The 21562-nt window shown below is 48.9% G+C and overlaps 1 protein-coding gene across 3 annotated transcripts in view; it reads left to right on the forward strand.

Moving 5' to 3' along the window:
* Positions 1-21562, forward strand: part of COL5A1 (collagen type V alpha 1 chain) — a 154116-nt gene that overhangs the window by 44800 nt on the left and 87754 nt on the right. The gene's annotated exons all lie outside the window — the stretch shown is intronic.

Here is a 21562-nt window from a genome sequence, read left to right on the forward strand (position 1 = left end):
CAGCGCCAGTGCAATGGAGTGTAAACGAAGACCTATTGACTCTCTCTCCTTATTTTTATTGCATTTATGTGGAGGAAGAGCTGTATCTCATGGGCCTCCCCAACCTAGCAAAGGGATGGGGAACATTTCCTATCCATGGATAATTAGAGGCACAGCAAAGCTAGCTCTCGTCTGCATTGCGCTGTCACTCGGAAGGAAAGTTCCAGTCTGTTTAACATTACCAACATCTGGGAGCTGCTCTGCTGTAAACAGAGCCGAATGCACGGACTGAACGCTGCTGCCAAAAATCTCAGTTACAGAGTTAGAGCTGAATCTTTAGATTGTATTAAATGAGTAGACATTTCCTGGGAAGTTTAACAATTAAAACGGAAAGTAAAAGCTGGGTCTAACGGGCACTGGAGTGTCTTTCGCAAGCGTTGGACGTTCTGCCAAAAATTCCAGCAGTCGCGCTGGATGCCGTATTTTAAGTGGAGTTGTTCTATAAAGCGGTGAGCTCTTCTGGGGAGCCGCTGCGCCCAGGGATCTAGTAGATCCACTTAAAGAACTGGGTATCGCATCCGAACCTGATAAGAACCTGCAGTTGTGCTACTCTGCAAAATGAAAAGTTTCCATAACTGCCCCTGAAGCTTGCGGTGCCTTGTAGCTCTCACCAGGAGTCAGGACTGCCGATTCCCCTGCCGGGAAGGGAACGCACGCTTCTGGGTGGCAACGCTCCCCGGCTCCGCTGTTAGCCCTTCCCATGGGGCTGGCACCAGCTCCCTTGCTGGAAATGATTTATCTAGGGGTACAGGCTCGGAGGGCTTGTGAAACCTGCTCGCTCTTGGGTAAAACGGAGCGAGCGTTCCCCTCCGCTGGAGCCTGTTGCCTGGTCTGAGCATGAGAAGCAGCTGTAAGATCATTCCAGGCACTTACTGAGAACTGGAAAATTAGCAAGTATTTTTTCCCCTCTGTCTTATATTATATGTACTGATATTATACAGCATATATATTTAAAAAAAAAAATCAGTTCTGGTATTTGTCCTTTTTTCTTTTGTCGTTCTCAACAAACAAAGAGGGTTTCAGGGTATTCACACACATGCTAATCAGGATACTAGCGGCTTTAAACTGAATGTAATTAATAGGTTTCATGAAGGCAGTGGACTATAACCTAATTTCCTTCATATCTCAGCAACTTAATTTCCTTTGGTTCCTCCTTTCTTCTTTCTGCAATCTGCAAGCCTAAGCAGAAATGGTGTAGGGAAAATTGTGGCTCAGAACAATGGGAAATGGGTGTAAACTGTTAGTTATGTGTTCCCAGAAACATGATAATTTCTGGTCTGAATGCAGAACGATGAGATGAAGCTGCTGCCATCCTGTAGGCAACTGCTCTGCAAACCTCAGCTAACAAGATGCTCCCCAGTGCTTTTTGCCCCCGTGGAGTCGCCTGGCTTTTATGCGCGTGTTGCTTTTGCTGGAAATTACAATAAGCCGGTTAGGTGGGAGCGGGATGGTTGGCAGCGTTGGGGAAGGCTGAGGCTGTGTTTCAGCATGGATCAGCAGGAGCTCTGGGCAGTGGGAATTTATATTCTCCTTGTCAGGACTGAAATAAAATAAAAGCCCAAACGCTTTTTATTTTGTTTTGAAAGTTGTAATTATTTAAGCTCCAGGTCTAGCTGGGGTTGCAAGCGAAGCGGCTCTGCTGCGTTCATCAGTCGAGCGCCCAGGCGGGGACTGCCTCGCTCGTACTCTGCTGCGGGAGAAGCCTGGCAGGAAAGGTTAGAGGAGTTTCAAAATATTTCTCTCTAGCACAACATTCTTCCAGTGGAAAAATGACTTCCTCTCATTAAAATTCAATTAGTTCGGAGGCTGTGTGGGTGTCTCTGTACGGCTGGGGGAATGCCGGGTAGGTTTGAAAAGGGGCCAGGCCTGGAGCCTAGGTTATACAAGTTAAGTTTTGTGCTGAGCTGTTGTTCAAAACAGAAGTTTACAAATGTCAGGACAGGCTCTCGCGCCGGGGCTGGGAAGTGGCGGCTGGCTTCAAGCTGTGACTGAGGATGCTGTTGTGAGACAGCAAAGGGCCTTTTTGCGGAAAGAGGAGAGAGAAAAGAAATAGCCCACGGTGCAGGATAAACACTTTCTCGCTGCTTGCAGGCTGTAGTGAGCAGTGTTCCTGCAGCTACAGCAGCACTGGAAGGAAGTCAGAAGACATGTGAATGCATCTCATTTTTAGGGGGATTAACTGTTTCTTTTTGATGTGCTTATTTAAACATACATTTGAAACCAAGTCCTAGCACACTCTAATGGTTAGGCACAGGGAGAGAGAGAGGGAGGATGAAGTTTGGGAAAGTCCCTTTCCCAGACAGCAAAGCAGTTTCTGCCTGAAACCCAGGGAGACTTTCCAAAACATCCCGGTGATGTGATGGCCCTGCTCCTGCCCCCGCTCCGCAGTGATGTGCTGCAGGAGCTGCCTGGTCCGTGCCCGTGATCGACTGTCTGAGTCCCCTTTCTGTGCAGGATCCCATCAGTTCTTGTGCAGATGACAAACTGGAAGCGTGAGCCCGTTTCTGCTGGCAGCAGCGTGTCGGTCCCAGGGCTGACCCGTCAGCCTTTGCTTGGAGTGATCCCCGGTAGCCTGGGCTGGTGTAAGAGCTGAGAATAAGTTGAGTACTTATCAGGCTAGAGCTTTGCTCTCCTGAGGGTTTACTTGGCTGTTGTACATATGCTTCTGCACGTTGTACCCATCAACCGTGGCTGTGGGCTGTGAGGGTGCTTTGTGGGTTTTCATCCGAGATTCTCCTTGGAAGATGCTCGTGCCAGGGAATTTCTGCTCCGTACGCAGCTCTCGCTGGTTTACCGGGGTACAGCATCTGTCTCCCTGGGGCTCGCCCCTTCCATCAGGGCAAGCAATTGGGCTTTGGTAGGGTCTCTCTCCCACCCCCAACCAAAGCCTGACAAGGCTTCGAGATGTGAGGCTAAAGCAGCGTGCAGCTCGCTTAATCCACTTGACCACCGCGTCCCAGGACCACGCGGATGGCATCCCCTCGTGGGGGCTGGCTTTTCCAGCCTGCTGTTTGCTGTGGAAAAGAGCTCAGCCGGCTCTGGGCTGAAGAAGTTGTTCTGGTTTAGCAGATGTGGGTTGAAATAAAGTTCAGGTCCTGGCTCAGCGAGGTCGCTGGCGCTGCGTTTCTGTCCCAGCAGCGCCTGTGTTACAGCAGGGAACCGAGAAATCCCATCACGCGCAGCTGGAGGACCTTTATGCACGGAAAGTGCTGCACAGTGCCTGTGGCAGGTAAATGTTACCGTCCCTGGGCTGGATTAGGTGGATTTAACCCCTTTGTAATGGTGTTTTGAAACATTTAAAGTATTCCCGTAGAAGTTTGGTTTCTGCAGTAGTGTGGGCCCCAGCACTGTTTTAGTACTCAGCGTTATTCTGTAGACCAGCACTTCCCAGCGATGGGCTGATGAACAAAATGAAACTTGTCTAGACCTTGCGAGATTCCCAGACGTGATACCTTCCATGTTTCTGCTGAAAATCCCGTTTTGTTTTCTGATCTGTCAGGAGGAGACTGTTGCCTGAAGCTGCTGTGCCTATGCTAGTGCCGTACAGCACCTGCCTGGCAGAGCTAGCATTGGCATCGTTAGAATTGTGATGTGGACGTTGGTAAAAAAAAAAAAGTAGATTTTGGTAAAACTGCTGAGGATACCTGAGGAAGAAGTGAGTATATTTGATGTGAATTATTTTTGGTTCCTCTGTTTAAAATTTTGTAGGATTGTCCCACAAGGGAACTGGTGCTTTGACCCTCTAAAAATAATGTTTTGGAGTTCTCTGCTATTGGTGTAGATGAAATTAGCTTTTCCGTTAGTGGAAAAGTTTAGTTCATGTGTAAATTGCTTTTTAAGGTTTGTGTCTTTTACTGTTGGCCCTTCAGGAGACAAGAGGAGCTTATTTTTGTCGAGCTGAGTACCATAACTGTGTCTCATTGGTCTAGTTGGTACTGTAAAACCAAGTGGTTCCTTCTGATCCTGCCAAACAAGGTGCAAAGTGAGAGGGTCTGGGATACCCGCGGACGTGGATCTGCCAAGGCAGTGAAATCGTGAGGGGCCGACTAAGTATTTGCTTTTAGCTTATGCCAGAGCTTGTCCTGGGATGAGATGTGGCGCGCTGCTGGGCTTTGGATGGTGCTGAAAGGACGGTGCTTTTTATTCCCTTTTCTCCTTTGTGTTTTCAAAGATCACTAGTGAAATCAAGACATCAGAAACGGAGGGAGAGCAATGTGTGCTGGGGCAGCCAGCAAGCCCGGGCGAGGTGCCAGGGGTGCTCTTAGGGCTGCTGAATGTTTCGAGGCGCGACAAGACAAAGCAGAATAGATGCTTCAATGCTCTTAGCTGAGACATTGGGGCTGTTCAGGTGCTGTGTTGCTCTTGGGTTGAAATGCCAGCTCTCTTTTCATCTTCTGCCTTGTTTACACTTTGAAACCAATTATCACTGCAGTTGATAATCCCAGGTTTCATTTCACTGTCATCAGGTTTTTCTCCCTCCCTTCCCATGCTCTTGGCTGTAGCTTTTCCAGCTCTGGAAAGTGCTCTTATTTTTAAAGTTTCCGTATGTTATTTTTCCTGGTCCCCTCTAAGGTTATAAGATTGGCTCAATAGCTTTTGCTTTAGCGAAAGGTGTACGAAGGAAAACAGGTTCCTATACATGTCAGTGCATCTTAGGGTATTTTTATTTTGTTTTGTTTGAGGACAGAGATTCAGGGCTCTCCTTTTGCAGGCAGACCTGCTGTTCAGCTGAAATAGCTTTCCTCCCGCAATAGCGTATAGAAAACGTGCTGCTAGTACAGTGGGCTTTGGGGAAGGCCAGATTGGTGGTAACTAAAATTTTTGGACTTTCTCAGCTCTGTATCCGTGTCTGATTCACATCTGGAGCCAAGCTTGCCTCGGCACGGCTGTCTTTGCTGTTCCTGTTTGCAGGAGGGTCTTGTGCAGATGGAAACGGAGCCGCGGCAAGGAACGGCTTATTTATTTGTTTACAGGAGAAGCAACAAGGCCCCCAATATCTTCAAACCAGAAGCTTCTTGATGGCCCCACTGAGCTCAGTGAGGCTTCTCATGAGTGTGGGGTTGAACCCATCATGTTCTGCAAGATCTGGGCTTAGTCCAGGAAGGAACCGGGCAGAGCGCATGCTTATTAAGTTTTTGTTAACCTTCAAACAGCATTTTGTTAATTAGGGTTTTTTTACTAGTGTGAATTTCTCTGTCAAGATGCACCACAGATACATGCTCCCGTGTATTTTTCCCTCCCTCGGCAGACTGCTGAAGGAAGCTAATTTACGGTCCTGGCTGCCTGCTTTCCTGGCCCTGCCAAATCTGATTTCACCTCCTTTGCTGTAGAGCCTTTCACGGAGTGCAAAGAGTCGATGTTTTACACCACCAGCTTATATTATGGTGTGAGATGATGGAAAATAAAACGTTCTGAGCCAGCGTTAGGGTTCTTTATTGAAGATGTCTGTAGCTTTCCCCAGTCTCCTAATAATTCTCCATTTAGTTGCTGGTTTTCTCGTCATTTCTTCTGCTTTTGTTTTTTCTACGAGATCCTCTTTAGCAAAATGGTGCACTCGAGACATATGGATTAAATCACAGAACTAGGCTCTTCCAGAGTAGCAATGCTGCCTAGGAAATGTCTGCAATTATTGCAGATTATACCTCTGGATGGGTTTGCAATTAATGGTGAGATTTTTGCGCACGAGTCCAAGTGATGCGGTCAGACTAATCAAAATGTGATATTTGGCTCCAGTTGGCAAGGTCTCGCACACAGCATCGCCTTACACAGGTACCCAGGGACGTCATCTGGTTTTATCAGCGTGTCTGTACCGAGGGGAGGGGCAGGACAGGGTCCAGAATAAGAATTGCAAAACAGCTTGTAAAAGTTAGTCTGTGCTTCAGGTGGTTTCGTTTGAATCCTAAACTGTGACACCCTTTCATCTGACCTCTGTCTGTCGGGTGCCAGCAAGAAAAGTGAGGATTTGGGTGGAAACATCAGATTAATTGTTTGCATACACTTTGCTCAAACTCTGGGGTTTTTTTATTTAGATTTGCTGGGTAATTGGCAGTTCAGCCATCTGGACTGCAGTCAAGCTTTGTGACTGGGTCAGGGTTGCCTGTAATGATGTAGTCTTATTAGCCATGATTACAAAATATGCATATTTAATGTTTCTAACTTTTCTGATTTGGTTTTTTTTTGGCCAGTGGTAAATTTTCATAAATTGTAAAAGACACTCTTCATTGGCACGTGTAGATAATTATTGCACTTTGCTGGTATTGAACGTACTTAGAAAGCATGTCTCCCCGTGCATTGTGTGCTTTATTGTTCTAACAGAACATAAAAGCACTTTTATTGATGTTTAACCCTTACGCAGTGCATCCTTTATCCTTTGATACGGCCAAGTTAAGCATCAGCCTAGGAAGCTGCACGGTCTCACTGCTGCTTGCAGTTTGTCCAGGGTCAAGCCCCAGTCTTACAGGAGGACCCGCACGGGTTTCGTCTCCAGTTGGGCGCTGTTGAGCGTTACCTCCAAGGCAATGGACGTCTCTTACTGGGTGGGGGCTGCTTCTAAGGTCCAGCAATATGTTGTGTCAAACAGGGCTCTGACTGCTGGGGGTCCGGACTTCGATTTCAGACACCTCTGTTAGTTAATGTGAAAAACCAAAACCTTGCCACGCAAACCCAACACACCCTCCTTGTATTCCCTGTGTCCAGCAGAGGAGATTAAAGGAGGACTCTGCGTGGAAGTAGGTGGGGAGAAGGCAGAATCCCAGGAAGCCTGGCAGGGTGAAATAGCGATGTGCTTGGCTGCCTGTCCTGGCCTCGGTGCTGGTGTCTAGAAAGGGGATTTAGTTCTTTCGGTGTCGTCCCAAGTAAGGGCTTTTTAATTGATGCTTGGCTGTGCAATCCCATTTGTGCAGTATCTGTGCAGCTTAGCCCATTGTTTAATATAAAATCGCGTTGGGTACAGGCTGAGCATCTCGAGCGCTGGCAGCATCGCAGTACTGAGGTGCCTGGAGGTGAGAGGCAGTTTGCAGGGAGCCCTGTTCGCCCGTCACGAGCCCGAGCGCAGCAGCGGGATGGTGTCGTCTAAATGGGAAAAGGCACCCAGCCCAGAGCAATCTCTTGTTGAGGGGTCCCTCCACGATTCTGTTAGCAGAGCATGGTGAATGCTGGGGATACGGGGCACTTGGCCCTCACTAAAATCCAGGGTTAATGTCTTCGTTGAGTGCCTGGTGAAGGACACGGGACCTCAGCCCAGTCTGAGTCCTGACCTGCTCCTGGACAGTGGTTGCGAGAACAATGATGTGCCATGGCTCCAGGGGCTACTGAAGTGGGAAACAAACAAGTTTTTAATTATTATTATGTTTCAGGCAGTTTGGAGCCTGATGGCTGCTTACTTAGGGACTCTGGCAGGCTAGTTGGTCCAGATAAACTTTTACCGTTTTGGAGGGCATGGATAAGGATGCTGAGCAGGAACTGGGGAGAACTGTTGGTGGGAAGGATGCTAAGCGATACTGCGTGGGGCTCTCCATCACTGCTGTCATCTTGGGCCGTGACATGGAGAGGACAGGTAGGCTGTTGCTTAACTTTCTCTGGCCTGGGAAACCTCCTGCAGAGTGGGGAAACCAATTGAAACTGCTAATGAGGAAAACTGAGTGGTTTCTGGAAAGCAAAGCTCATCCTTCAAAACAATTTCCATCTACCACAGGGATTGTGGGGTTTGGGGAGCAGAGTTGTGTCTGGTTGTTCCTGACATTCACCTGGCAGAGCTTTGTATGTAAATGCTGGCAGGCAGCAACCCAGGCAGGCTTGTTATACATGATGGATGCTCCTAGGTGTAGCGTCATTACTCTTTCAGCTGATGGCTTCGTTTGTAGTTTGCTTCCCCCCGCTCGGATAGCAGGAGGGAGGAGGAGGGGGCTCGGTTTCTTCCATGGAAACTCTGAGGTGCAGAAGGCTGATTGCTGAGCCCAGACAGGGTGATGTAATGCTGGAAACCTGCTCCTCTCTGGTGACATCATGCCAAGGTTTGCAGTGGCGTCGTGGACGTCTGCTGGGAGCAGGCAGCAGGACGGGGCTTCAGGAGCAGAAAAGGCACCGCCAAGGGACCCAGCGCGTTAGAAACGGCACTGAAGAGCAGAGTGAAGGGACATGTTTGGGAAAGATGATTTTCCTCAGCTTGAACATTGGGAAGAAGCCAAATACTCCTGCTATTGGGGAGAAGTTTCCAGCTGAACTTTATTGGCAGCATCGCTATACAATATGGAGAAGTGATTATTGAGAGCAGAGAGTGATAGCGTGCCACTGGCCCAAATCAGAGCATGTTTCCTCTTGCCTGCTAATTTGGGAACCTTGTTTTATGCACGAGGTGACACACTGACTAGTCATATTTGCAAAAAAGTGAATTTCTGGAATAGAAGTCTGTGGATAGGAAAAAATCCTCTTCCATATACAAAAAGCTTGATTGATTTGCATTGTTGCACCAAGCTGTTGTAGGAAGTACAGGCTCGTCTGAGCCAAACTCGTGGGAGAGCCACTGCGTTGAGGAAGAGGATGGTGAGCGCTGAGTTCTGCTACAGGCTGGTCAGGCAGGGAGGTGGGCTTGTGTCCGTGTTGACCTGGCTGTGCTCAAGCTGATGGTTTAGGTTTGTTTTTTTAAATTTGTCTTTAATGCTATTGTCCTGCCTTTGCAGGACACTGCTTGAAGTCTGTCGCTCCTCTAAGCTAGGTTTTTACGCACGTAGCCTCTCAGTGCAGCAAGGACAGAGTAAACCCAGTGTAGAAAATAGCATCCTAACTTAGAAACCTCTCAGTTGACTTTGTGTTCAACCCATTCCCTTGTCATTTAGGTACGAACAAATGAAACACATGTTCCTTACACATGGTGAGGCCTTTTTATTTTTTTTAAATTTTTTTTTGAGGCAGTCTGGGCTGCTTGCCAAAGCCCAAAGGAAAATCCTAGCCCACTCCAGACATCCCCAGCGTGCAGGTGTACTACTTACTTTGACAGAGCCGAGTGGGATTGAATGTATATGTTCACAATAAATACATCACTCTGGGGATGGGAGCTGGAAGAGGGTATTCCTAATGAGTTGTGCAGAATATTGGATGCGATTTGTGTATTTGTGTGTATATGTGTTTTCTATTCCCTCCAAGAACACGGAAAAAAGTCTCTAACCGTGGGCTCATTGTTCTCCACACGTAGCCACATACTGGCCGTGGTTCAGGAGGTCGAGTCTGCTTGAACAAACAGTGCTTTGGCCACTGAAGCGAAATGTGTGGGGAGATGAGAGAATTTGTGGTGAATATTACTTTTGTGCACTGTTCTCTGCTCTGGAATGTCTGCAAACATAGCAAGGTTTTCCTGAGGCTTTGATGCCTTGTATAAGCAAATTTATCTGCAAATTATGTTTACCCTCTTCCAGCTTGCTGCTCAGAATACTGAAATCTGAGCTGTGATGCTCAGCTACTGCTGACCGTGCCGGTCACGCTGCATCCATTCCTGTTCCTTAATGGTTTTTGTTCAGATTACCACATTTCTGGGCAGAACTGCACATCTGCTCTTCAGGCCACAGGGCGTACAAACCCCATAGCTCCCTTTCTTGGGATGAAAATCTTGGGTAGTGCCTAATTAGCTTTGTTACGGGAGCTATGCAGAATTTTGTGTTTAAATGCAAGACTTTTTGAATGCTGACTTTGAGATGGGGGATGCTGCACAGGGGTTCTCTTGCAGGAATAAAAAAGCCCAAATTATCTTTCATCGACAATTAACAGTGTTGAAACATAATTGCTGAAATAGTTTGGAGCATGGAGGGTTAGAGGTGTGTGAACATCACTGAAGTTTCCTGGAGAAACAGGGAGAAGGGTGTACAGACGAGAGGTGTTACACCTTCGTGTGCTCAGCTATCCGTTTTCAGCTCTTTCCTGAGCAGCGCTGGCCAAATTTGCAGCGCTGGTGGGAAACAGCAATAGGAACCTGCACAAAAGTTTCCTTCTCGGGTGGTCCCAGCAGATGTGTCCTGCTCGGTGCTCCATGGCTTGGTGATTGTCGCCTGCCAAACGCAGGAAAATTCTTTCCCAACCAAAATTTGGTGTTAAGTTAAATTCTGAGTGTGTCAGCAGATGTCCCCAAGGCTAAGCATGTAATCCCATTTATATCCTGAGATAACTTTGGCAGCCAGGTCTATTTTTCCCCCCATTCCCTTTAATCCATAAAACCTGGATTCTGTATTTACCTCCTGGGGCAGAAAACATTCCAAGTCCTGATTAAAAGCCTCTGTGTATCCAAACCCCTTGATCCTGAGCCACCTCGGTGCAGAGGGCTGAGGAGAAAACCTCAGGGTGGATCTTGGGGTTGTGGCGGTCGGAGGACGGAAAGCCCGTCTGTGGGGCTGAGAAAACGGCAGCTCAGCTTCCAGATTAATTCAGCTACGAGGAAAAAAATTGGAGCAAAAGCAAGGGGTGTGCAGCTTGTAGGTATCTTAGTGCTCAGAAGAGCTCCAGCTGTTGTGGGATGGGAGCAGGAAGCCCTGATGTGCCGCTAGAAGCGAAGAGCCACTCTTGGGTGATGGAAGTGAGCCCAGACTGGGGGAGGCTGAGGCTTTCCGAAATGAACCTTGGGCTTTGGAGCTGTCTGAGGGCTCGCCTGGGGTTTCGTACAGGATTTTGCAAAGTGTTTAGGGAGCGAGGAGGGGAGAGGATGAGGAATCCACAGAGCGGCAGCGTGGGGCTGCCCCTGGGTTGCTCTTCCTGCCCTTGTAGCAGCGGTGTGAATTGTCCGATGGAGCTGCAAAACGCCGTCTGCTGTGTCTGACCGTCATGGACGGTCGTGGCTAGATGTTCGATGCAGACCTTGGGTTGGATTTCTTTCCTGCCGCCTCTTCCTTTTCTGTACCAAGACCGGCTGCTCCTCAGGTCTCTCCTGAGACTGCTCACCACCTTCTCTAGACCCTCTCTGTCCCTTTGCGTCCCCCACCTCCACCATAGCCCGGGTGGGAACAAAGCCCAGAGCTTTCTGTGGGTCATTGGGACCATCACCTCCCAGGCAGGCACCACCACCCTGGTTACACAGGGCTGAGTTAAATCTGAGCAACTGCCTCCACTTTGGCTCTGTGCAGCTCCAACAGCGAGTTTTCAAATGTGTAACTTAAGCCAAGAGCTTCACTTTACTACATATTTTCCACTGTGAGAGAGTCCCCCTTACAATACGCTGGCGTATCCAGCTCCGTGTGGGCGGCGCAGCCAGCAGAAGCTGATCTCGTTCCTAATTTTCCATAGATGAAAGGGAAATAAATCAACGTGAAACCGGAGCCAGGAAACGGCATCGTTCGGCGCGGAGGGGGAAGACACAAAAGAGCAACGCGGCGATGTGCTGCGCCGCAGCTTGTAATGAGGGAGAATCTGTTTTTAAACTATCCCTTATGGTTCACACATATGTCATTGAAAAATAACTTCTATAGGAAAAAGCCAGCCCTTTAGCTCGGTTATTAGTTGGATTATTTGATTTGGATGGAGAGAGGAAACTTGGAACAGTGTGATCTGCCCTTGGTGAGGCGGTGACATCAGGAGATGAAGTTGGATGGGGGAGATGCAGCACTCCATGAAATGGTAAAGAAAATAGGGAACTGGAGTATGTGGTCAGGTCTGCACGACCACACGAAGAACTGTGAAGGCTGGGCAGCCTTTGGCAGCCTCGTGGGCTCTAATTTGGGTTTACGTGGAGTTTTCAGAGACTTGCACGCTCCCGTCCAGGCTGCGTCTCCTCTCCAAGGAAAACGCTGCAATTTCCTCATTTTGTACGAGCAGTACAGCCCGGATGAAAGGGCACTGCCCAGGGCTGGCCCTCAGGCTGTGGGGCTGCTCCGACCTCGTGCCGTGGCCCTGCTGCAATGGGAATGGCCTTCGGGTGGTGGCAACTGGGACCTGGAGAGGTGGTGGCACTGGTTGGGTGGGGGAGAGCCGGGCAGCCCTGAGCTACCTGGCGCTCAAAGAGCAGCGGAGGACGTGGGGAAATGGGGACTTGGGTTTCTTCCAGGAATTCCTAATGAACACAGTGAGGAAAATGGAGAAAAATTGCTTTTTTTGAGCCTGATCTGTGGAGCGCAGGATATTGAACGTACGCTTCAGAAAGGCGATGCTATTTGGAATAGACTGGGAGCAAAATGAGGGCGTTATTTCAAAATTGCTCATTGTTTCATCTTCTCCTCTCTCCCTCTCAGCTTTATTAACTGCTAGTTAAAGGGCTGGCAGCTCATGATAGACAATGACATCCATTCATTTTGTCCTATTCATTTCTCAGAGGCCTGGGCTGGGCTTTCATGGTAATTTTTTTTTTAATTTCCATGCTGGACAGTGGAAGGTCAGGCTGACACTGTCCTCCCTTTATGTAAATGCCTCCCACAATGTGCAGGCAATCAGTTAATACAGCTTTCCAGAATGTGAGCTTTGTGGGATGCTGCCCGTGGGGCTGTTGTCCAGGCAATGCCAACCTGCGCCCATCCCCTCACCCTGGCCTCAGGGCACCACCGAAGCAATTAGCACCCTGATGGAGGTCGGTGGCGTGGGTGCAAGATGCTGTCCGCTCCTCGGAGTTGCAGGCAGCGTGTGCATGCAGGGGAGGGAGAAAAATCTTTCATTTTTTTTCACTGCAACCACTGATGTTGAAGCCAAACTTTGCCTGGTCGGGTACCTCCCCGGGTTGTCCCAGCAGTTGGCATCGTGGGTCGGCAGGGTCTGAGCCCCGCTGTCACGTTGGGCACTTGCGATGGCTGTCGGGGAGAGCATCACCTTGTCGCTCTGTCCCGTTATTTTATCCTTGCATGAAAATTTCTTTTCTTGACTGTCAAGAGGAGGCTACAGTTGCAAAAGTGCCTCCTGAGTTGTCCTGCTTAAGCATATCCATGGAAGCAAACTTTTTGAGCAAGTATTAAGAGATTTATTTTTTTAATAGTCTAATTTGCTGCTTGCAAGGGTTCAGAAGCGTAATCTGCCTTGATGTTTCAATTAGGGAACAAAACCACACCGTGTGAATAGATTGGAAAACAATTGGAGGGAACTGCTTGAAGAACTTCTGTGGAGTTATTAGCACTCGTTATTCTGCAAACACTTTGGAATAGTCAATAACTTGAAAGAGTAAACTGTTTAAATTCTGGATAGATATCTGATAGATAGCTTTTGGTTTTTTGAATAATCGCTTGCTATGAAGTCACTCTCAGCGGGTGGTCTTAATACTGTAAACAGATGGTGGGTGCATCTAGTAAAGAATACCTGTGAACTCAGCGGTACAATCTTTGAGCAGTTTAAAGTGTTTCTTTCAAAGCTATCCTATAGATTTACACTGTTCCTGGCTAAGCATTTGTAATCTGGAGTGGGGGGAAGAAACCCAGCAGCCGTTTAGTGACCGTGCTGTAAAGGTTGTGTTCGGGCTAGATGTAAAGATGATGACAACAGAGCACATGGTGGTTGTGGGGCCTCTATTTTTAGGGATCAACGCTGTAATTTGTGTGAAGTATGACATAAATGCTGATTTTAAGTTACCAAATGAAGAGTTTGAAGGCAGAAATCACAGAGTGGCAAGCTGCTGTGTGGTCATGCAGGAAAAAAATAACTCCAAGGGTTTGATGCCAGTGTGTTTGCTGGAGAGCCAGTGACGATTGCAGGTCTGTCGTGCAGATGGATAAGCTGCTGCCTTTGAGTATCTGAGGTTGGCTGGGTGGCAGCGCCAGCCTGAACGTGGCTGGCATCTGATGCCAGGTAGGAGCAAACCCTCGGGCTCTGCCGTGTCCCGTGATGTTCCCCATGAGTGCTGCCAGGGGAGCTGGCTAGCTGAGACCTGGGGATGCTTGGTTTTCCCCTCCATTCTTCTTGGGTCTGCAAAATTGAGGAAAGAGGGTGTTTTCCATGTATAGGCAGAAATGCAAGAACTGCTTATTTTGTGGTGCTTCAGCTCATCTTTTTCCAGTTGTTGGAACTGGGAACCTCAGAGATGCCTTGAGATTAGTCAGGTCTAGATGCCTTCTAATTTGTGTCTCGTGGTTGCTTAGAGCTTTTCCTATGGTAGGAACATTAAAGAGATGTCTGTCTGATCAGATGTGAACTCATGCTGCAAAGCCTCCCCTCGGACAGTGAATTTGTACGATGCTTTACTTTTACCTGGCTGTCTGTTTCCATGATATTTATAGGAGTTTAATTATCTTGAGCCTTTTTCCTCTGTCAAAAGTGATTGAAATCAGCCATCGGATGCAAGAGTTATTGAGATAGACGGACACACCTGTGCCTGCACAAAGAGATCACTCATGGCTTGCTTTCAGGGGAAACCAGCCAAAAAAATGCATTGCTGTCCTAATGAATTCATTAGAGGAGAATGCTTCCTCATGTGCTAGTTTAAACCTTCAAATTAAATAACTCTCAATGTGGTTTCTGGTATACACAGGAGAGATGAATATTTAGTTGCTAGTAGTGTCATTAGCGGTGGCCTGAATGCTGGGTTGTTTCTTTGGCGAAGGTGTTTTTCTCTGGCATGCCTGCTATGTGTACAACAGCTCTGCTCCAAGCATTTCCTCTAGGTAGGATCTTTGTAGGGGCCCAGTTCTGCTGTAGCTCCTGATGCTGGCAAAAATGCAAGAACCGGGTCTGCCTAGCTGAACGGAGGCAACATTTAAGATCCCCCACAAGGAGCATGCACAGATCAGGTCTGCTAAGGACCTACACCAGGTCTGACCTTAATGTCTCACATTCCCTTGGAGATGGTGCTAGCGTGCCAAGTCCTTCTGCCAAGCTGGCCCTGCATGCGGAGTCTAAACCTGCTTTTCTCTTGTTCCAGCTCTTCTCAGAATCGGGTTTCCTATTTTTCAGTCAAAACTGGAGAGGTGGGGAAAAGTGTCAGACTATTTACCATGTTCATGGGAGTATTGGAGCAGCCAAAGAAAACTGAGTCACTTTGGAAGGGTTCTCTGCAGTCAGGTTTTTTACCTTTTTTTTTTTTAATTCTTCCCCTGAAATAGAAGGAACACCTTTGCCCAGCCACCAACTCAAAAATTAGCCAGCAAAGGAGTTTTCTTCCAGTCAAGCCTTGCTAGTAGCATGCTCTAGATAGATTGCATTGCAAGGTTTTCATCCCACAGCTTTGAGAACCTCTGGGGCCTTCGGTGACTCAGTCCCAGCAAGCCAAGGGACTGCCGCTCCTGTCCCATCTTCTGTTCTTGGGGGAGTTGTTAACTGCACGAGATCTGTAAAGGGTTTCACAAGAGAAGAGTGTCAGCTGAGGATGGTCCCCAGCTGGCCAGGAGAGCCACAGCAGGCTGCTTGTTGTAGATGGATGCAGTTCTTCATCCTCCGGCCCTAAGGTCCCCCAGGAGTTGGTGTTCACCAGCTGAGGGTTTGGGCTTCTTGCACTACTGGGGCTGAAATCAGAGCACGGTTGGGTACTGTGAGCAGGTCTTGTGGCTTGGCTTTACACGTGCTGCAGGTGATGGAAATCCCAAAGATTATCAGGGCTTGGCTTGGGTCACTGGTGAGGGGGTGAATGGCCCGTTGCTCAGCTGGCTTCGAGCTGGCCTGGATCAGCCCTTCAGAGGAGACGTTCAAGGCTGGTGGAGAGCACTGGTGTCCTCCGACGGGCTGGGTGGGAGGGGGAGCCTGCCCTTGGCTGCAGGTTGCTTCATGGTAAGATCAGTGCCTCTGGTGTGGGCTCCTGAGGCTGTGCTGGCCAGGTCAGGGTCCGTCCCCGTGGACGTGGCGTGCGGTCGGTGCTGCAGGGCGAAACGCGTGCTCGGCTCCGGAGGCGATGCCCAGGCGCTCTGTAAGCACCCGGCGAGGGCTGTGTTTGACACGTCCCGGCTTTCGCAGGATGAGCCCAGGGTAAGGATTAAGCCCTGGCTTCAGGAAGGCTGCTAGGGATGTGCCAGGCTTTAGCAGGGTGCGTGCCCCATGCCTGACGTGGACACTAAGTCGTTAGAAAGTCAGTCTTTCAAAATTATCCACATCTGGTTGTTTTCCTCCTCTATCAGTATAGGAGCTTAAGTTGGCAGCGCTTAACATCTGCGTCTGTGGATGTCACACTTAAATATACGTGCTTAGATATGCAGCATAGATGTGCAAAACATGTACGCAAGCACTGCGGATCCATTTTGAGCTTAGAGAGACGTGTGCCGATGGCGTGCAAAGGGACTACGGAGGAAAGCGTCCCTGTCACTCCTGCATCACATGAAGTGGAAGTACTCTGGAAAAGTATCACGTTCTGGGTAATAATTAAAGACTGTGTGCTAATATGTCTGTACGGAGTGATGGATTTAGGGTATGCAACCTTAAATGTGGTATTTCTGAAGTTTTGCAATCCTTTCAGTTTTATTTTTTCAAATTGTGTATGTGTGTGCACAGGCAGGTTGTTTTACATGAAAAATTGCAAAATCAGCTTCACCCATGTGGTCTCACAATGACATCTATCAAGTTTATCAGCAAGCACGGGGCACGCATATATGGGCACCTGCGTGCACGTGTACATATATGAAGCATCTATTATGCATAACCTAACATGCAGCTGCTACTTTAGAGAGAAAATATTTACTTCAATGTGATGAAATTTGAACTAGAAGTCATGCAGTTTAATAAAAATGTGTGGTTTGGATTCCTTGTTCTTCACATATGTTTCTAATCTGCTGGGGGGGGTGGGTTTCAGACATCTGCCCAGAACATACAATTTAAAAAAAAATAATTTAAAAATGCTCATTTTGCAAATATAAAGACTGACTTTACAATAGGAAAATGAAATTTGAGAGTAATGTCCTCTCTTTATTCGGGTGGAGAGAGGTGGGACTGTCAGGGGTTTTCTTTTCTTTCTTTTTTGCCTTTAAAAACCTGAACTGCGCGCTATTAATTTTCCCCTTCGCAAAACAGCCGCAGAAACCTCTGGTATTATTTTTGCCTGTGTTACCGCAGCGCTTGGCCGGGCTGCAGAGAAGGAGGGGGGTACAAAGCAGCCTTTTGTCACACCGGTCTACGCAGCCCCTCTCCCTGTCTGTCCGTCCCGCCAGGCTGGGGCTGCTGGGTAGGGGAAGGCGTTCGGTCCCAGCCCGCTCTCCGTGCCCGTAACCGATTGTTTCACACCCAAAAATCCTAGCAGATATTGTGGTCTGTTTAACAGACATAAATAGATAAAAATAGCAAGCGGAGCTGAGCGTCTGAGCATGATGGTTGTTGATTTATGGATATCTGTCTCTTTGGGTGTTTTTAGCAGGTCTTTGTATTTGCTTTATTTTTTTAAGGCATATTGGCTGCCTTTTCCTTTCCTGCAATCCCTACTGCTTGGCTGCTGCTTTGCCCTGGCCGTACCTTCCTGTCCCATCGAAAGAGTTACGGTGTTGGTGCTCGCTCAGAGGAGGAGGAATGCCGACAAACCAACATCACCGGCCCCACCGATGGCAGCGGTTTTAGGGGGGACCTGGCTTACCGGGGGAGCAGGGAGCTTGAAGCGGAAGGGCGAAACCAAACCATGTACATATTCTGTCCCAAAGGACTGCAGTACGTGGCTGTGATGCCACCACGTTTGCAGCGGCTGATGTAAGGCCGCCTGTAAGGCGTGAGGATAAACAGAAGCCGAGGAGTCACTTCTCCTCTGGGTAGGTCCTGCTCCCTTGTGCAATTAGCTGCAAGAGTTATTAAAAGTACTCGCCCGCTTTGCAGCACAGCCTGTGGAGCACGCAGCCCGTGTCTGGTGGTTTGCAGCACCAGACATGAGTCAAGGGAAAGCTGGACCCGTCCCCTGGTACGTGCGTGGGACGGATGTTGCCTCCTGCTCTGCAGCGCCTGACCTGGGATGCTCCTGCGGGAGCCTCTTGGCCAGCGTTAGAAGGACAGGAGACTTAAACCACAGTCCAGTTTCTGCTGCATTGGCCATGTCTACCTTCAGATTTTTTTTCTAGCTGTGTGGGTTTTTTTTCCCCCCTCAGCTTAATTTTTCCCATTTGCTGGAGAAACCTCCCCCCGTGCTACCAGCTGCCGTGCCTCTCGTGCAGCCCTGCCCTGTCGGTGCCGCGTGGGGCCGACCTGCGAGGGATGCTGGGCTGTCCCCGCAGTGGCTTTTCCAGCTCTGAAACAAACACCCTGGAGAAACGCATTGCTACGATAGCCTTGCAGTAAATGCTTTGTAGATTTGATGCTTTCTGTGCTTTTGCCAGTGCCACCTGTTTTGCAAGCTGCCTCTTTCTTAAGGATTGTTTTTCTCTCTGCCCTACGTCCCCCAAGTTCCTGGATCTTAATTAAATGACAGGTTGCTAATCTGCCTTATCTGGGTTTTTCCACCCATTGGGTGAATTTTCGAACAATAACTGGCCTCCGAGGTCCAGGCGTCAGCGTTTAGCTAGGAAAGACCCATCGCCCGCTGGCAGTAACGCTCAGTTACGGCTTACGGTGGGAACCACCGGGTACCAAACCGTGCGACGCGCACGTAATGCTTCACCCGAGCGCTGTGGCCCCCTTCGCAGTCAGTTAGGGTCAAGGTTGAATAAGGTGAAGGACAATTGCCTGAAAGCATAAAGCAGCCCCAGAGCTTTTTGGGATCTTTAAACTGGTGATTAGATGTCTCCTCTGAAAGGATGGAGGTTTCAATTAGGCGAAGTGCCTGGGGATGAATCAGTGTTGGCAGTGAAGGGATGGGGAGCTGGTGCAGGGAGGACGAGACCGTGTGGTCCGGGTGGTGAATCTGGAGCCTGTCTTGGGCTCTTGCCCCATCATTAAACGGCCATTTGAGCTTGGTCAGGTTTTTTCATCGTCTCCCTTTTCAGGGCATTGCCAGTCCCTGCACGAGAAGGTCTTGGGGCAGGACGTGACGGTTAACTGGACCGGGGTAGCAGAGGGTGACTGTAGAGGTGTTAAGTGGGACTGGAGAGGGGAGAGGGCTCTGGGCTGCCAGGATTTGGTGAGGATTCCAGGGAAAGCAGCAGAAAGAATTTAGCAATGATTAATGGGTTTGACAAACTCAGCCATTTGGAAAGGCAAAAAAATCTCTCACCCATCGCGAATAGGAAACTGGAATGGCGGATGGGTCCGTCTGTCGCCTGCAAAGTGTAAATAATCCATACTGCTGATGAATACTTTGTATATTGTCTTTGGGAATTAGCTCTGCGTCGTCACTTAAACAAAGAAGGACTTTGGCGTAAGCTCTGGCTTCGCGTTTGCTGTGGGTGCTCGGTGTTGCGCCGGAGGCTGCGGCCGCTGCCGGGGGAGTGTTTACATTAGGGCCGGGCGTTATTTGCGTTGCGCGGTTAGGAGAGCTGAGGCTGGGGGGGAGAGTAGCTGCCTGGAAACGAACCTCGCGTTAGTGTCTGCTGCTCCGTTAATGGCTCGAGTCCTTGCCTGGTATTTGGGTATTGGCAGAGCGACAGCTTCTTCAGGAGAGCTTTCCAGAATTAGCAAAGCCATCTGGCTTTTCTCCTCCTTGAGAATCGCTTGTCCTTCCCTTCCAGTCAGGAGTCGTTGCTAAACTGCCGGTAATTTGTATTGCGATATTATCCTGACAGACCTATAGCGTGCTGTGGTCTCCGCAAACGTGGATGAAATACAGCCCCTTGCTCCAAAAAGCTTCGGAGAAACAGCCGCGGAGCGGCTGACCCGAGGATGCAGCCGTTAGGGATGGAGGAGGCACAGTTGGCGTTGTTGCCGCGTGTTTCCGTCCGTCGGAGCAGGGCTGGGTGTTGGGGACAGCTCGGGAAGGGGAAGAGGCGCAGAGGAGGGGACCCGGCCGCTCCAAAGCCAGCGGCTGGGGCTGACAGCGAATTGGTGGATCCTCACGTGATAGGAAATTGGGTTCCTCCCTGGGATTATAAAATATAAAGGTTGAAAAATTACTGGGGAGGTTAATTACCTTTGAGCCAAAGGGTTTATTTTCCTCTTGTGGTCAGGGAAAGAGGCATGTGGGCTGTCCAAATAATTACTGTAGTTTGTGTTCTGTAAGTTTAATATCACAAACGCTGACGGCTTTGGGGTGGGGATGCAGGACTAGGCTGATGTGTCGTGAGAGCAGGGTCTCTCAGGGTACCAGCTCTCCCAGCAGAGATACGGTGAGGAAGAAACTATTATCGGCCTTTGTGAGGCTTTTCCTAGAAGCCATATTTGATTCTAGTGAAACTTCAGTCCCTTTTCTGCTTAATTAAACCTGTTTTTTTCTAAAGAGGGCTCAGAAGAGGCTCCTGTCTAGTGCCAAAAGCCAGAGAGAGCCATTCTTGTGGTAGGTGGAGCCCGAGAGGGGAAATAGCGGAGGGCTCGCAGCAAAGCTGCCCCGTCCGTTCCTGCAGCCCCTCTGCGCAGGATGGGGAAGGAAACATCCGGGTTGGATTTATCCAAACCACCAAGTATTTGTAGCTGACTCATGACTGCGTGCGAGTCAAGCTTTTTTTTTTTGCTTTTTTTTTTTCTTTTTAAGCCAGGCCTCAACTATTGTCTTCCCATTTTGTAGCGCAGAATTTTTGGAATCCCAAAGGATGCCCTTTAGGTACCAGTTGCTCTGTCTGGTGAGCTCGCTCCTGGCCGTGGAGAGGGGTTCGGGACACAGGGGCTGGTAGGGGTGATGAGGCTTCCTCTGACCCCACTGCTGCAGTTTGGCTTCTTTTCTGGAGCAGCTGTGTTTAAACGGAGGGACTCTGGGATGAAGCCAGTACAACAAAGGATGCCCCGATGCTCTGAGCGGTTATCGTACCTCTGGCTTGGGGTCTCGCTATGCTGGCAGAGCCGGGGGCACGGTGAGCTCTGGGTCACCCCTTGCTTCCCTTCCCTGACTTCTCAATACCGCTCTTACCCCAACGTGTGCAGACAAAGAGCCCTGGAGCAGGGCAGCCGCCGTGTCCTTAGCAGAGAGCCTCCGTCCATGGGTAAGTGCTGATGACAGGTTTTATCAAGTGGAACATCTTGAGGGCTGGCAGGCTGTCTCCGAGACAGGCATTAGGTTTTTTGGAAGCTCGCTGGTGGCTGGGATCTCTGAGCTTTCACTTCATCATAGAGCTGCATTGAACCTCTGCCACTCTTAAGCCACGCGACTGGATTTGCATTTATGGAACCAGTGAGTTTGTCGTAATAAAACTCAGCAACATCCCAATTGCTTCCAATAATTAAGATTTTTTTTGTGTGTGTGTTACTATTGTACATCCTGGGCCTGCTGTTATCCAACTTAAATGTAGGAGTTTAAAAAAGCATATCAAGCAGTGTTTATTCTTACAGATGTTAAGAGTCCCTAAGACTTCTGGGGTAGCGCACTAAAACAACAGTCCAGTTAATTGTCGGTGCGTTGCAGTGAGAGCCCCGAAGAATCCCAGTATTTATGGAGCCGCTGCCAATGCCAGATGAAGTCACTCCGATTATCCTTGCCAGCTGTTTGTTTTGTTGAACCACAGCGATTTCTCCAAGTTACTGAAGTTGATGTCATTGGAAGTGATGTGACATTTTTGCACACATATAGAATAAGTGTTAAAAAATGCTCTAGAAGAGCTTTTCCAGTCTTGTCTGGGAGCTAGCTGGGGAGTTGAATTAAACTGGCTTGATGGAACTTAAT

This window comes from Balearica regulorum, chromosome 20 (genome assembly GCF_011004875.1).
Source record: "Balearica regulorum gibbericeps isolate bBalReg1 chromosome 20, bBalReg1.pri, whole genome shotgun sequence".
NCBI lineage: Eukaryota > Metazoa > Chordata > Aves > Gruiformes > Gruidae > Balearica > Balearica regulorum.